Source organism: Zingiber officinale, chromosome 4A (assembly GCF_018446385.1).
Source record: "Zingiber officinale cultivar Zhangliang chromosome 4A, Zo_v1.1, whole genome shotgun sequence".
NCBI lineage: Eukaryota > Viridiplantae > Streptophyta > Magnoliopsida > Zingiberales > Zingiberaceae > Zingiber > Zingiber officinale.
The window spans coordinates 95,386,524-95,399,883 of NC_055992.1; positions in this window are offsets into that span (position 1 = coordinate 95,386,524).

Below are 13,360 nucleotides of genomic sequence, written 5' to 3' on the forward strand. Positions count from 1 at the left end.
AAAAATTCTCTTTTATTAGTTTCTACAAAAGATTAAGAAAAGATTTAATATCTTTCTTTATTTGTAGATTGAAAGGAGATTTTAATTTTTAGAGATAACTTTCCTTTTTGGAAAGTATCCACATGTTTAAAAGAAAGATTTTAATTTATAAAAATTTCCTTTTTATTAACCAATCATGAAGGGATAAAAATTATTGGAGAAATTTTTATAAATTTCCGGAAACAAATTAGGAAGTTTTAATTCTTGTTTTAATTAAAACTTTCCTTGATTTGGGGATTGTAGGTGGTCGGCCATTGATATTAAGAAAAGAAAATTATTTTTAATTAAATAATTTTTTCTTTTTCATGGCAAAGGAATTAAGGAAGTTTTTTATTAAAATTTCCTTATTTGCCCAAATCAATGATTATAAAAGAGGGGGTAGAGGTGCCTTCATGACGAACGACTCTATTCTTTTTCTTCCTCTCTTTTCTTCTTAGGTGTGGCCGGCCCCTAGAGTTTCCCCTTCCCCTTTTCTCTTCTCCTTCTTATGGTTGAGACTTCATCACCTCTTGGAGACATAGAAGTGGCCAGATCTAGCTTGGAGAAAATGAGAGAAAGGAGGCTTGTTTCTTGCATCCCTTGGTGCTTGGTTGGTGGAAAAAGCTCTTCATCCTTTGGAAGTTTTTGCTTGGTCGAAACTTGAAGGAAGGAAGAAGAAGGTGCCTTGGTGGTTCTCATCTCGGAAGATCATTGCCCACACAATGTCCGAGGTTAGAAGAGGAATACGGTAGAAGATCAAGAGGTCATTAAAAGTTCACAAAGAAAGGTATAACTAGTAATTATTTTCCGCATCATACTAGTTTTATTTCTTTGTAAAAATACCAAATACAAGAGGCAAGTGATTCTAGGTTTCGAATTAGTTTTCGATGTTGTGTTCTTTTGTTTTCTTTTCAAACTTGTGCTTCGATTATTCTTTTTGGTTAATCTAGAGTCATTTAAGGAAATTAAATATTAACTTTCCTTAAAAGGCTTTGTCTAGACGGTGGTGGTTGCTCCCATATCCAAGAAGGTCATGTGCCTCGCCATGCAGTCCTGGAAGCTAAATTTGGAAATTAATATTTAATTAACTTTGTGACCTAGGTGATTTGGATCGAACGTGTTAAGTTCCGTAGGAGATCCAAATCTAAACCTAAAAGAATATATAAGTTAAACTTGGGATCAAACGTGTTAAGTTCCGCAGGCGATCCAAGTTTAATTTAAAAGAACACATGGTAGCTAGGAAAGGTTCAGATCTTGTACAAAATTTTTGTACAGAGGAACCATTAGGTTTTCTGAGTAGCAACCAACAGTCTTATCACTACTGCTTGGCTATTTGATGAAGCCCTAGGTTTAACGTCACCACTCGACGATTCGAAGCAGGCCCGCGTTTAACGTTGTCGCTCGACAATTTGGTGAAGACTAGGGTTTAAAGTCACCACTCGACTATCAATGGAGATGAGGGTTTAAGGTTGCAGCTCGACCGTTGGTGGAAATGAGGGTTTAAGGTCATCGTTCGACCGTCTATGGAGACAAGGGTTTAAGGTCACTGCTCGACCGTTGCTGAAGACACGCGTTTAATCGTCGCCGCTCGACGGTTGTTGGAGACATTCGTTTAACATCGCGACTCGACGGTTGTTGGAGACACGCATTTAACATCGTCGCTCGACGGTTGTTGGACTTGGGTTATTATTGATGGACTTGGGTTGGGTGTTCAGGTCAAACACAAGAAGCCCAAGCCCATCAGGAGGCCTAAACCAATTCCTCCTCTAGGTCCCTGTTGTAGCCTCTATATAAAGCCTCGCATCCACCCATCCATAAATTGGTTTAGTTTAACTTAACTTGTTTTGTTTAACTTAACTTGGTTTGGTTTAACTTAACTTGGTTTGGTTTAACTTGGTTTGGTTTTCTCCATCCTAGAAAGGGAGATTTTTTTCTTAACAGAATTCTATTATTTTTCTTTCTTTGTAACCGACGGCAAAGGTTATAAAGGAGTATGTGGTGCCCCCTAAAACCTAATTTTCCACAATTCCCTTCTCCCTTGCTTGTGGCCGATGCCACCTCCTCTCCACCTAGGGTCGGCACCACCTCCACCAAGGGTCGGTGGTCTCCTCCACCTTGCTAAGGGTCGGCGCCCCCTCTACTCCTTGGTGGGTGGCGACTTGAAGAAGAGGAAGAAGAAGAGAAGGAAGAATATTAGAAGGTGCCCCATCTTAGAGCCTCCTTTTGTAGCCGACGGTTTGGAAACCGAGAAGAGAAGGAGGGTGGTGTTGTCTTAGTAGATCGTCACCCACATGATGTCCAAGAAGAGAAGTACGGCAGAAGATTAAGAGGTCTTTAGCTACAAAGAAAAGGCAAAACTAGTTCTTTAATTCTGCTGCGTAATTAGTCAAGTTTTCTTTGTATCAATTTTGAATACCAACACAAGAGGCCAGCGATATTGTACTTCGATCAAGGTGTGCTTTGATTCGTTGTGAACTTGCTTGATTGATCAAACACATGTCTGATCGAACATGCGGGTTGCTAGGAATAGTTCTGTACTGGTATAATTTTTGTACGGGGAAATTTAAACAGAACGAAATTCCAACGCCTTCATGTGGTATCAGAGCGAGTTTTCTGATTCTGTGTGATTGATTTTCGGTTAAATTATGCACTGCTCATATATAAGTTTAGGTCGGATAATAGTAGGATGTGCAAGAAAGATTAACTCTGTGGTTGCAGGCATCCTAGATCCAACTATTATGGCTTTTGGTGTGTTGTGTATGATTTGAACCCTCGGGCATATCGAGGTTATTTGTGTATGCATGATTGTAATAATTAAATACGGTCGGTTGTCGTATTATTATTATTTTTTATATATTTTGTTCGATCTAGATTACATGTAAATTCCTTTGTGGAATATAGGATCGATAAATATAAATTTTAATTTTTTTATGGTTTGTATCCTTGTTATGCGTGGTATTATTTTGAGGACTGGAGGCGCGGTGGAGAAGGAAGCGAGATAGACGCGACAGCTTGATCCATTGGCAGCATATTGGAGGACAACAATCCATTGGCAGCATATTAGAGGACAGCGTTGGATGAGGCCATAATAGTTGGAAATTTTATTTTCATATTTATTGCCTTTATATGTTGTTTTATGTGCTGTGATGTGTGTGTTGTGATGTGCGTGCTATGATGTGTGTGCATGATTAAAATTCCTCAATTTAAATAACTAAGTAGGAGAGAGATTATTTAAATAAATTTCACGGTCTCCATTATTAGTTTGTAAGTGATGCATTCAAACTTGCGCGTTGGCTTTAAGTGCCTTCCTCCATATCGGATGAGTTTGTTTGCGGATCACTAGATCAAACTTACTTTATAGATGATTATAGGAAATTATTTAGGTATGTGTGATCTTCTCCATCTGAAGGGGTGCAATCCTAATTAATGGACTAAGTACTTAAGTAATGGTATATACTTAGGCACATTTAATAGTATCCTCACCATCGGAGTTACTACTATTATTTGTGTGACCGAAGATGAACCAACTATTAATTTTATTTGTCATAAAGTTAGGTTGACAATAATAAAATTAATGGGTAAAACCTCCTCTTACAAATGTTTGAATTAGTATACGTCCACACTATCGTGGCATACGAAATTCACGGTGTTTTGAGGTGTTGGTGAATTTAAATTATATTGTTTGAGGAATCAATATTATTTTAAATTATAAAGTTTTGACCAAATATTGTATTATGTGATTCTCAGGATTTCAAAATGACTTTCAATCCTCTTACTGTTATTTTAAAAGAAAACAAACTTACTGGTCCAAATTATATTGATTGAAAATGGAACTTGGGCATTGTCTTAACTGCTGAAGAATATAAGTTCATACTTCTTGAGGTCTGTCCTAGCATGCCTGATAAGGATTCTAGTGAAGAGGAGATAGAGAGACATAAGAAATGGGTCAAGGCAGATGAGATGGCGCGGTGTTACATTTTGGCTTTTATGTCAAATGTGCTGCAACATCAGCATCAGGCCTTACCCACTTCCTATGACATGATGCTTAATCTCAAGGAACTCTTTGGACACCAGATTCGGGCTGCCATAAAGGAGGTCATGAGAAACTTAATGACGACCACCATGACTGAGGGCTGCTAGGAAGGAGGTCAATAGGCCTGATAAGTTGGGAAATGATATTATTTATATTGTGTGTTGTTGATTATAGAATGAAATTGCGTCCTAGTAATCTAGGTTGATGATGTCCCCTTGAGGAGCTTATAAGGATTGTCATGTAAACCCTGCAAGTGGACTCAGTCTGATATGACGATAAGGTTGAGTGGTACTACTCTTGGAGTTAGATATCAATTAAGTGAGTTGTCAGTAACTCATTTAATTAGTGGACATTCAATATCTTAAACATAGGGAGATCAATACACTCATGATAAAAAGGAGCTCATATAGTAATATGGGATTGGTGCGGTAGTGCAATAATAACTCTTTAGTGGAATGAGATATTATTGATAAACTCGAGTTGGGTGTTCGGGGCGAACACGGGAAGCTCAAGTTCATTGGGAGACCAAAACCAATTCCTCCTCTCGGTCCCTATCGTAGCCTCTTATTTATAAAGTTTTATACCCAGATAAACCCACCTTCTTACCCATCCATAGGTGGTCGGCCAAGCCAAGCTTGGAGCCCAAGCAAGGACCGGCCAAGATAAGCCTTGGATGGATCAAGTGGTGGTCGGCCACAATAAAAATAAAAAGGATTTTGTTTTAAAATCTTTCCTAATGTGGAAGACATGATTTTAAAAGAGAGTTTTAAAATTAAATTTTACCTTTTATAGTTTCTATAAAGGATTAAGAGAAATGTTTGATATCTTTCCTTATTTGTAGATTGAAAGGAAGATTTTAATTTTGGAGAAAACTTTCCTTATTATAATCATCCACATGTTTTAATAGAGAGATTTTAATTTATAAAAGTTTTCTTTTATAACCAACCATGAAGGGAATTTTTAAAAGAGAAATTTTAATTTTAAAAATTTTCGAAAACAAAATATGAAGTTTTAATTTTGTGTTTAAAACTTTCCTTATTTGGAAGATTTGAGGTGGTCGGCCATTAAAAGAATAAAAGGAAATCTTAATTAAATTTTCCTTTTATTGCCAAGAAAAATAAGGAAGTGTTAATATTTAAAACTTTCCTTATTTGTCAAGACCAAGGAATATAAAAGAGAGGGTAGAGGTGTCTCACCTTATAACACATCTATTATTCCTCTCCTCTCTTCCTTGGTGGTGGTCGGCCCTCATCCTTCCTCTCTTCCTCTTCTCTTCTTCTTTGGTGGCCGGATTTTACTTGAAGAAGAATGAGAGAAAGGAGACTTTGTTTCTTAGCATCCCTTGGAGCTTGGTTTGTGGCCAAAGTTCTTCATCTCAAGGAGATTATTGGTGGCCGAAACTTGCAAGGAGAAGAAGGAGGCTTGGGTGGACTCTCATCTCGGTAGATCGTCGCCCACACGACGTCCGAGATAAGAAGAGGAATACGATAGAAGATCGTGAGGTCTATAAGCTACAAAAGGTATAACTAGTTATTAGTTTCCACATCATAACTAGTTCATCCTTTTGTTTAGATCTTGAAATATCAAACACAATAGGCTAATGATTCTAGATTATCGAATTTATATTTCGATTTTGTGTTTCTTTTATTTTTCGATCTTGTGATTCGATTGTTCTTAATGGTTAAACCTAGGGTTACTATAAGGAGATTCAATATTGAATTTCGTTGAAAAGCTTTGTCTAGGAAGTGGTGGATGATCTCATACCCAAGAAGGCCTAGTGCCTCGCTATGTTTAACCTGGAAGTCGATCTCTGAAATAAATATTAAATCAAATTTGTAATATAGGTGGATTTGGATTAATAATGTTAAGCATCGTTTGCGATCCAAGTCTAAATATCTAAGAACAGATAATTTGAATTTGGAATCAATAATGTTAAGTTCTGTTTGCGATTCCAAATTTAATTTCTAAAGAGCACAATAGGTTGTTAGGAAAGGTTCAGGACTTGCACAAAAGTTTTGTACAGGGGCACCGGTACGATATTCCGAGCAGCAACCAACAGAGGCATGTTCTGCAAAGCTTGGACTTTGCTTGGATTGGCTTCGATGCCTCACTCGGTGATGATTTAGCCCAGGAAGCGACCACTTTTTGTTGGAACCCCAAGGTGTTTTGATGTGATCAAACAAGCTAAGTTAGGTCCTGCGTTGTCTAACCCTTGTGTCTAAGTGTGTAGGAGCTTAGGAACACAGGAAGTCGTGCGGAAGACGCGGCTAACGAGAAGGATGGCACGGGAGAGAGCCGACGGGATCGGTGCGTCCGAGGGACGAGGCGACCGCGGAAGAGTACACCGGTGGATGAGAAGAACGTGTGCGGCGTTCGAGGGACGAGAAACCGGGAAGGAAGGCTGCTCGAGGAGAAGGCCGAAACTTGGGTTTGGGTGAGCCCTATTCCAGATGGTCGAGATCACCCAAGCTAGCGGAGCCGGAGTTGAAGACCCGGACCGAGACGAGCTGAACCGAAGCAGAGTGACCGGATGGAAAAAGTCGACCAGAGTTGACTTTTGGGGTTCGAGGCGCCCGGAGCTGACCAGGGCGCCCGGACCCCTCCGGGGCGCCCGGAACCCTCTGGGGCGCCCGGAACCCTCCAGGGTGCCTGGACCGAAGATCTTGACCAGATCGAGTCAAACTCGATCTGAACGTTGGGGGATAAAGTTTTATCCCCCCAGGGCGCCCGGAACCCCTTCGGGGCGCCCCGACCAGTGCTATAAATATAGCATTGGTTTGCACAGATCATTTAACTCACTTGTAATTCAATTCTTTCTGTGCTTTCTATTCTTTTGTACTGTCAATGCTGTAAGAGGCTACTCCGCCTAGAGGAGAATCAAATAGTGCGCTATCTTTGCCTTGGATTAGCAATCCTCTGATTACAAACCAAGTAAACCCTCTTGTGTCTGATCTTTTAATTTAGTCTCTTCTTTTTTATTACAAGTGATTGTTAATTAGTTGAATATCCGAGAAAGGTTTTGTGTTTAATTTTTGTAGGGCAATTCACCCCTCCCCTCTTGTCGGCCTCTAAAGGGACCAACAAGTGGTATCAGAGCAAGACGCTTCAGGAGGACTAATCGCCGATCGAAGCAACAAGATAGTCGGACCAAGCATCGTTCCACCAAAATTCGAGGGGGACTTCGCAGACTGGAAGCGACGTATGGAGGTATTCCTAAGAACTGATTTTGAAATTCGGTCTATTATGAAATATGGTTTTGTAGCTCCGATGAATCAAGACGGAGAATAAAAAGAAGAGAGCCACTGGACAAAGAAGGAGCAGAATGAGTCTGTAGCGAACAGCCGTGCGGAATATCACCTTCTGAGCATGTTGCCACCTCAAGAGGTCAACCGCATCGAAAGCTATTCATCCGCTAAAGAACTCTGGGAGAAGTTTCTGGAACTCCACGAAAGCACGTCCGAAGCAAAGCTCGCTAGAAGGGACATCCTCCGCAACAAGCTGATGAACATACGTCTGGAAAAAGGTGAGAAGGTAGCCAATTTACACGCGAAGGTAAAAGAACTAGTTACTGGTCTCGAGAACCTCGGAGAAACGGTTACAAATCGGGACACAATACGCAACGCACTCAATGTGTTTCCCAGAACTTCAGAATGGACATCAATCGTCGACACCTACTACATTTCGAAAGACCTGGAGGTAAGTAGTTTGGAAGAACTGCTCTCCACTCTTGAATTGCATGAAACCAAGTGTGCAGGAACAAAGGAATCAAGCCAGATGATTTCACTAAAAGCAACAAAAAGGGATGAACCCGAGTCAGACTCAGAGGATGATCAGGAAGTGTACATAGTAAGAAACTTTAAAAAGTTTTTTAAAGCTACTAAATTTAAAGAAATGCAGAATAAAAAGAATCCAAGAAATAGAAGAAGGATGCGTTGCTACCAGTGTCAAAAGGAAGGACACCTAAAAGAAGATTGCCCAGATCTAAAGAAGGACAAAGGCAATATTCCCAAGAAGCACAAGAACCTAAAAGCTACTTGGGACGACACTTCCTCATCTGAGTTCGAGATTCAAGAAGATGCCGGGATAGCACTGATGGCAAGCTACGAAGGACAGAGTACATCAGAACCCAGCATCGATGAAGAGGGAGTGACCTCAGATGGAAGTAGCGAAGCAGGGGGAGATTCAGGCTTCAAGTCTGATATGGTAAGTGAGGTATGCCTCTTACCCCCTAATGAACTTTACTTTGGTATTAAGGCAATGACAAAATCCATGTATAAATTAGAAAATAAAAATACCAAATTATAAAATAAAATTTTAGAAACAAAAAGAATTTTGGCAAAATCATGTCTTATAGAGGATTTTGAAAAATTAAAAATTGAAAATGAAAAACTAAAAGAAGAAATAGAAAGATTGAAAAAAATCTAATGATCCAAATATTTCTACTTTTAGAAATTATAGAGGTTTAAATTGGTATTATAGATTTCATCAAAGTCAAATTAGAAATATATCAAAAATCTATGTACCTAGGAAATACTTGGTTAATCCTGTAGGTAGGAACCTCTACTGGGTTCTAAAAACCTATTTAATTTAAAATTAAAATTAGACTTAGCATTTTCAACAAGGAAATTAAACAACTAATTTCATTATGAGACTTTGTCTAAGGAAGTGGTTGTTGCTCCAATAACCAAGAAGGCCTAGTGTCTCGCCACGACCTGGAAGCCAAGTATCGAAATGAAAAGTTTAATTGACTAACTGAAAAAGCATTAATTTAAATTACTTAATGCTTTAAAAGAGTTATTCAATTTGTGTTAGAAAATATTTAAATTTTTTTAATTTGACTTAGAAATTTTTTAAAATTACCTTAGAAATTGTTTATGAAAGTTAACTTAGATTTTTTTTTTCCTTAAGATTTTTTTTTTAAAAAAAATTTGACTAAGAATTTTTTATGATAATATTGCCTTAGAATTTTTTTTTTTTTAAATTGACTTAGAATTGTTTCTTATGAGTATTAACTTAGAAATTTTTTTTCTGAAAATTAAAAAAAAATTTAGGAAATGTTGAAATAAGTTTCAAACTTAAAATTTTAGAAAATTTTTGTTAACACTTATGACTGTTTTTTTCTGAAAAATGTTTTACTTAAATTTTTTTCCTTCGAAAGTAAAATTCTCAAATATTTTACACTTAAAATTTTTTTTTAGAATTTACCTTAGACTTGTTTATAACCCCAATTTTTATGTGATCAAAGAGGGAGAAATATGTTAAGTCTAGGGGAAGGTAATATAATTTTTCAATTGAAAAATATTTGGACTTATTTGAATGTAAATTGTTTTTATTGCATATGTTTACCCTAACTTAACTTGGGTTGCTCACATCAAAAAGGGGGAGATTGTTGGAACCCCAAGGTGTTTTGATGTGATCAAACAAGCTAAGTTAGGTCCTGCATTATCTAACCCTTGTGTCTAAGTGTGCAGGAGCTTAGGAACACAGGAAGTCGAGCGGAAGACGCGGCTAGCGAGAAGGACGGCACGGGAGAGAGCCGACGGGATCGGTGCGTCCGAGGGACAAGGTGACCGCGGAAGAGTACACCGGTGGACAAGAAGAACGTGTGCGGTGTTCGAGGGACGAGAAACCGGGAAGGAAGGCTGCTCGAGGAGAAGGCCGGAACTTGGGTTCGGATGAGTCCTATTCCGGATGGCCGAGATCACCCAAGCTAGCGGAGCCAGAGTTGAAGACCCGGACTAAGACGAGATGAACCGAAGCAGAGCGACTGGATGGAAAAAGTCAACCAGAGTTGACTTTTGGGGACTTCAGCGTAGACCAAGCGAACACACTTAGGTGATGAGTGGGGAGATGTCGGGCCACACTTGGGGAGATGTCGGGCAGCTCATGCGTTGACCAAGTGAACACATCGTTGTTCTCTTTGAGGTAGGTGATCAGCTCTGTCTTCTTCTTCTCTTCCAGGTCGGCAGCCACGAAGGTCTGGCTTCTGACTGGCTGGGGTGGATCTGCACCTCCTCATTTTCTTCATATATAAAGGTGGGAGGTTTCTCGATAATAGTATTTACCTCTAGCCATAGAGTCTTCCGAGCTGCTTTGGCCTTGTCTTTGACCATCTCCACGTAGCAGCGCCGAGCGGCCAGTTGGTCGCCCTTGACCTCGCCCACCTGGTCGTCTACTAGGAACTTATCTTCTGGCAGTAAGTGGATACTGCCACCCAGAATTTGTTGAGGGTCGATCGGCCCAAAATAACGTTGTAGGCCAATGGCGCGTCAACAACTATGAAGTTGGTGGTCCGGGTCCTCCTTAGCAGCTCCTCTCCCAGCGAGATAGCTAATCTTACCTGGCCAATCGGCAAGACTTCATTGCCCGTGAACCCATAGAGCAGAGTCGTCATGGGCAGTAGTTCATTGTGATCGATCTACAGCTGATCGAATGCCTTCTTAAAATGATGTTCACCGAACTCCCCGTTTCGATGAAGGTTTGGTGAATGGTGTAGTTGGCGATTACCACTTGGATGATCAGAGCATCATCAGAGGGATTTCGACCCCTTCTAGATCGCCGGGGCCGAAGCTTATCTGAGGCTCTTCAGCCTTCTCCTTACTGCATCCTACGGCATTGATCTCCAACCACCGAGCATACGACTTTCTGGCCCGGTTGGAGTCACCGCCGGTCGACCCTCCTGCGATCATGCCTATCTCTCTCCGGGAAGCGTTGCTCCTGTTTTCCTCTTCCCGAGCGGACGACCTATTTCACTTGGCTGGGATTCTGGAGGGATCGATTTCCTCTCTCCGCTGATGATGATGGTGCTCGGGCTCCCTTCTCTCTTCTCGTCGCTCAGTCGAGCGACGACGGTCCTGTCGATCAGGGGATGGGGAGTGACGGCGATGTCCCCTGGGGGCCAGTCGGCTGATGATTAGCATCAGTCCTCGATAGTCCCATGTGTTGCGCGTCGTCGACTGGTGGAACGAACAAAACGTAGGTGTCCATACCTTGCCCTTTGACGCCTTGGGCCAACTAGACGCCACGTGTTGTACGACGTGTGCCTTGGTCTCCTGGTGTAGCCATGCTCCTTCATTCCTCGGCCCTTTGGGCGGCAGATGGCTACTAGCTGGTCGACGCTCAGTTGGTGCCGAATGCTCGGTCGGCGCCTCCTTCCTTCTGGCCGTCTAGGTCTCTTCTACGTTGATGTATTCGTTAGCCTTTTTCAACATATGGTCGAAGTCCCGGGATGACTTCCAGATAAGCAATCGAAAGAAGTCCCCTTCTGCGAACCCCTAGATGAAGGCATTCATCATGGCCTCGGACAAGATCGAGGGGATATCCATAGCCATTTGGTTGAAGCGCTAGATGTACGCTCGGAGCGTTTCCTTAGGCCCTTGTTTCAGGGTGAAGAGGCTGACGCTTGTCTTTTGGTAGCGTCGGCAACTGGCAAAGTAGTGCTGGAAGGCGGCTCGGAAGTCTTTGAAACTTCGTATTGAGTCGTCCGGCAACCTTTTAAACCAGCGCTACACCGATCCGAAGAGAGTTATGAGAAAGACTCTGCACTTTACTCCGTCCGTGTACTGGTGCAGCATAGCCTCATTGTCTAACCGATCCAGATGATCATCTGAGTTGGTCGTCCCGTTGTATGTCCCGATCGCCAACGGAGTGTAGTGTCAAGACAGAGGGTCTTGTAAGATCTCCTCTGAGAATTGTCTATTGATCTGTTCGGGGGACGCAGCGCTTCGGGGCGCTTTTCCTTTCTGTGCGTCCCGAAGGGGCACTTCGTCAAAAGATGATCTCCGCTCCTGATGCGCTTAGGCTATCTCCGAGGGGGTTTGGAACAGAGTCTGATGGAAGGGGATCGGTGTGGGCGGCGCTTCCCCTTGGGTGCTCGTCGGCCTTCAGTTCTATCCCCATACGAAGAATTACTCCGCTCAGTCAGCTTGCCCCGCTCGCCTATCAGCTGTCGAGGTCGCTGGTTGCGATGTTGGCCGATCGGCTATCACCTGTTGTTGTTGCTCCATCATTTTTGCTGCCCGTGCTTGCACGAGCATCTCCAACTCCTCTTGAGTGAGCGTCACGGTGGTTAGCTATCCAATGTCTTCCATTTCCTCAGCTCGGATTCAGGTGGCGTTCCTACAGACGGCGCCAAATATGATCCTGTCCAAAAGTCAAAAAGACGGATGTTAGGGACGTGGCACTCTCGCTGACCTCCGGTGGACTTCGCTTCCGCCTGCAACACAAGTAGCGTCAATGCTGAGCCAGGAAAGGGGTCCCCGGTGATGGCCCTCCGACACTCAAGTCAGTCTCTGGTGAAGCATGAAGCAAAGAGAACTGTAGCGCAACAGTAGAAATTGCAAAAAAAAACATACCTCTGCCGATGCCTGGACCTCCTTTATATAGGACTCATGTAGCGTGTGTGCACGCTTCTTAAAGCGGGCATACTATCCCAAGCTTTTCTTGAAGAGACATATTAGTAAAGTGTCCTTGACACAGTACCTTAACGGGCCAAGCATATCTCTGAAGTGACAGTGGAAGCTTCCGCTGTACGATCTTCTGTCTAACTATGCCGCCTGTCAGCGACACTAGCTCCAAAAAGGATGTCGAAGGGCACCCCGCTGTATCTGTTGTTTGGCCTAGCGGAATGGCTACTCGGCCAGGACTTTGATATCCCTACGTCTGCTACCACGCCGAGTGGGATAGCCGCTCGGCTGAAAGTCCGCTGTTGCATTGAGCGGAATAGTCGCTCGGTTGAGAGCCCATTGTCCAAGTGTCGTCGGCTGCCAAACTGAGCGGGATGACCACTCGGATGGAAGCCTACTATCAACATGCTCGATTGTTTGGCCGAGCGGGATAGCCGCTTAGCGGGCAGTTTACTGTTCGCGTGCTTGACTGGTCTCGAGTTTGTTGCTAGGTCGAGCGGAGGAGCCGCTCGGCTCAGCTTCGGTGCGTCCCTTGAGCGTCGGTTTGACTACTCCGTGTCGGAGACGGGATCGGTACTTAACCCCCGATCGGAATATGACTCGCCTGACCGACCAAGACCATTCATCCGTTAATCATCTTGACTTTGACCTCCATCAGCCTCCACCGTGGCGCTGGGACAAGCCCTTTATCATCACCGTATGAATAATAATAATAATAATAATAATAATAATAATAATAATAATAATAATAATAATAATTAATAAGAAGATTCATTTTTTAAAGGAAAAAAACACAAGTCTTTGAGAATATTGTTATGTATGATTTTGTCTTTTTATCATTCTCATGTCTTTTTCTCTGTAAGTTAGATGCCATTTTTTTTATTTTTTTATAATAATTCAGATG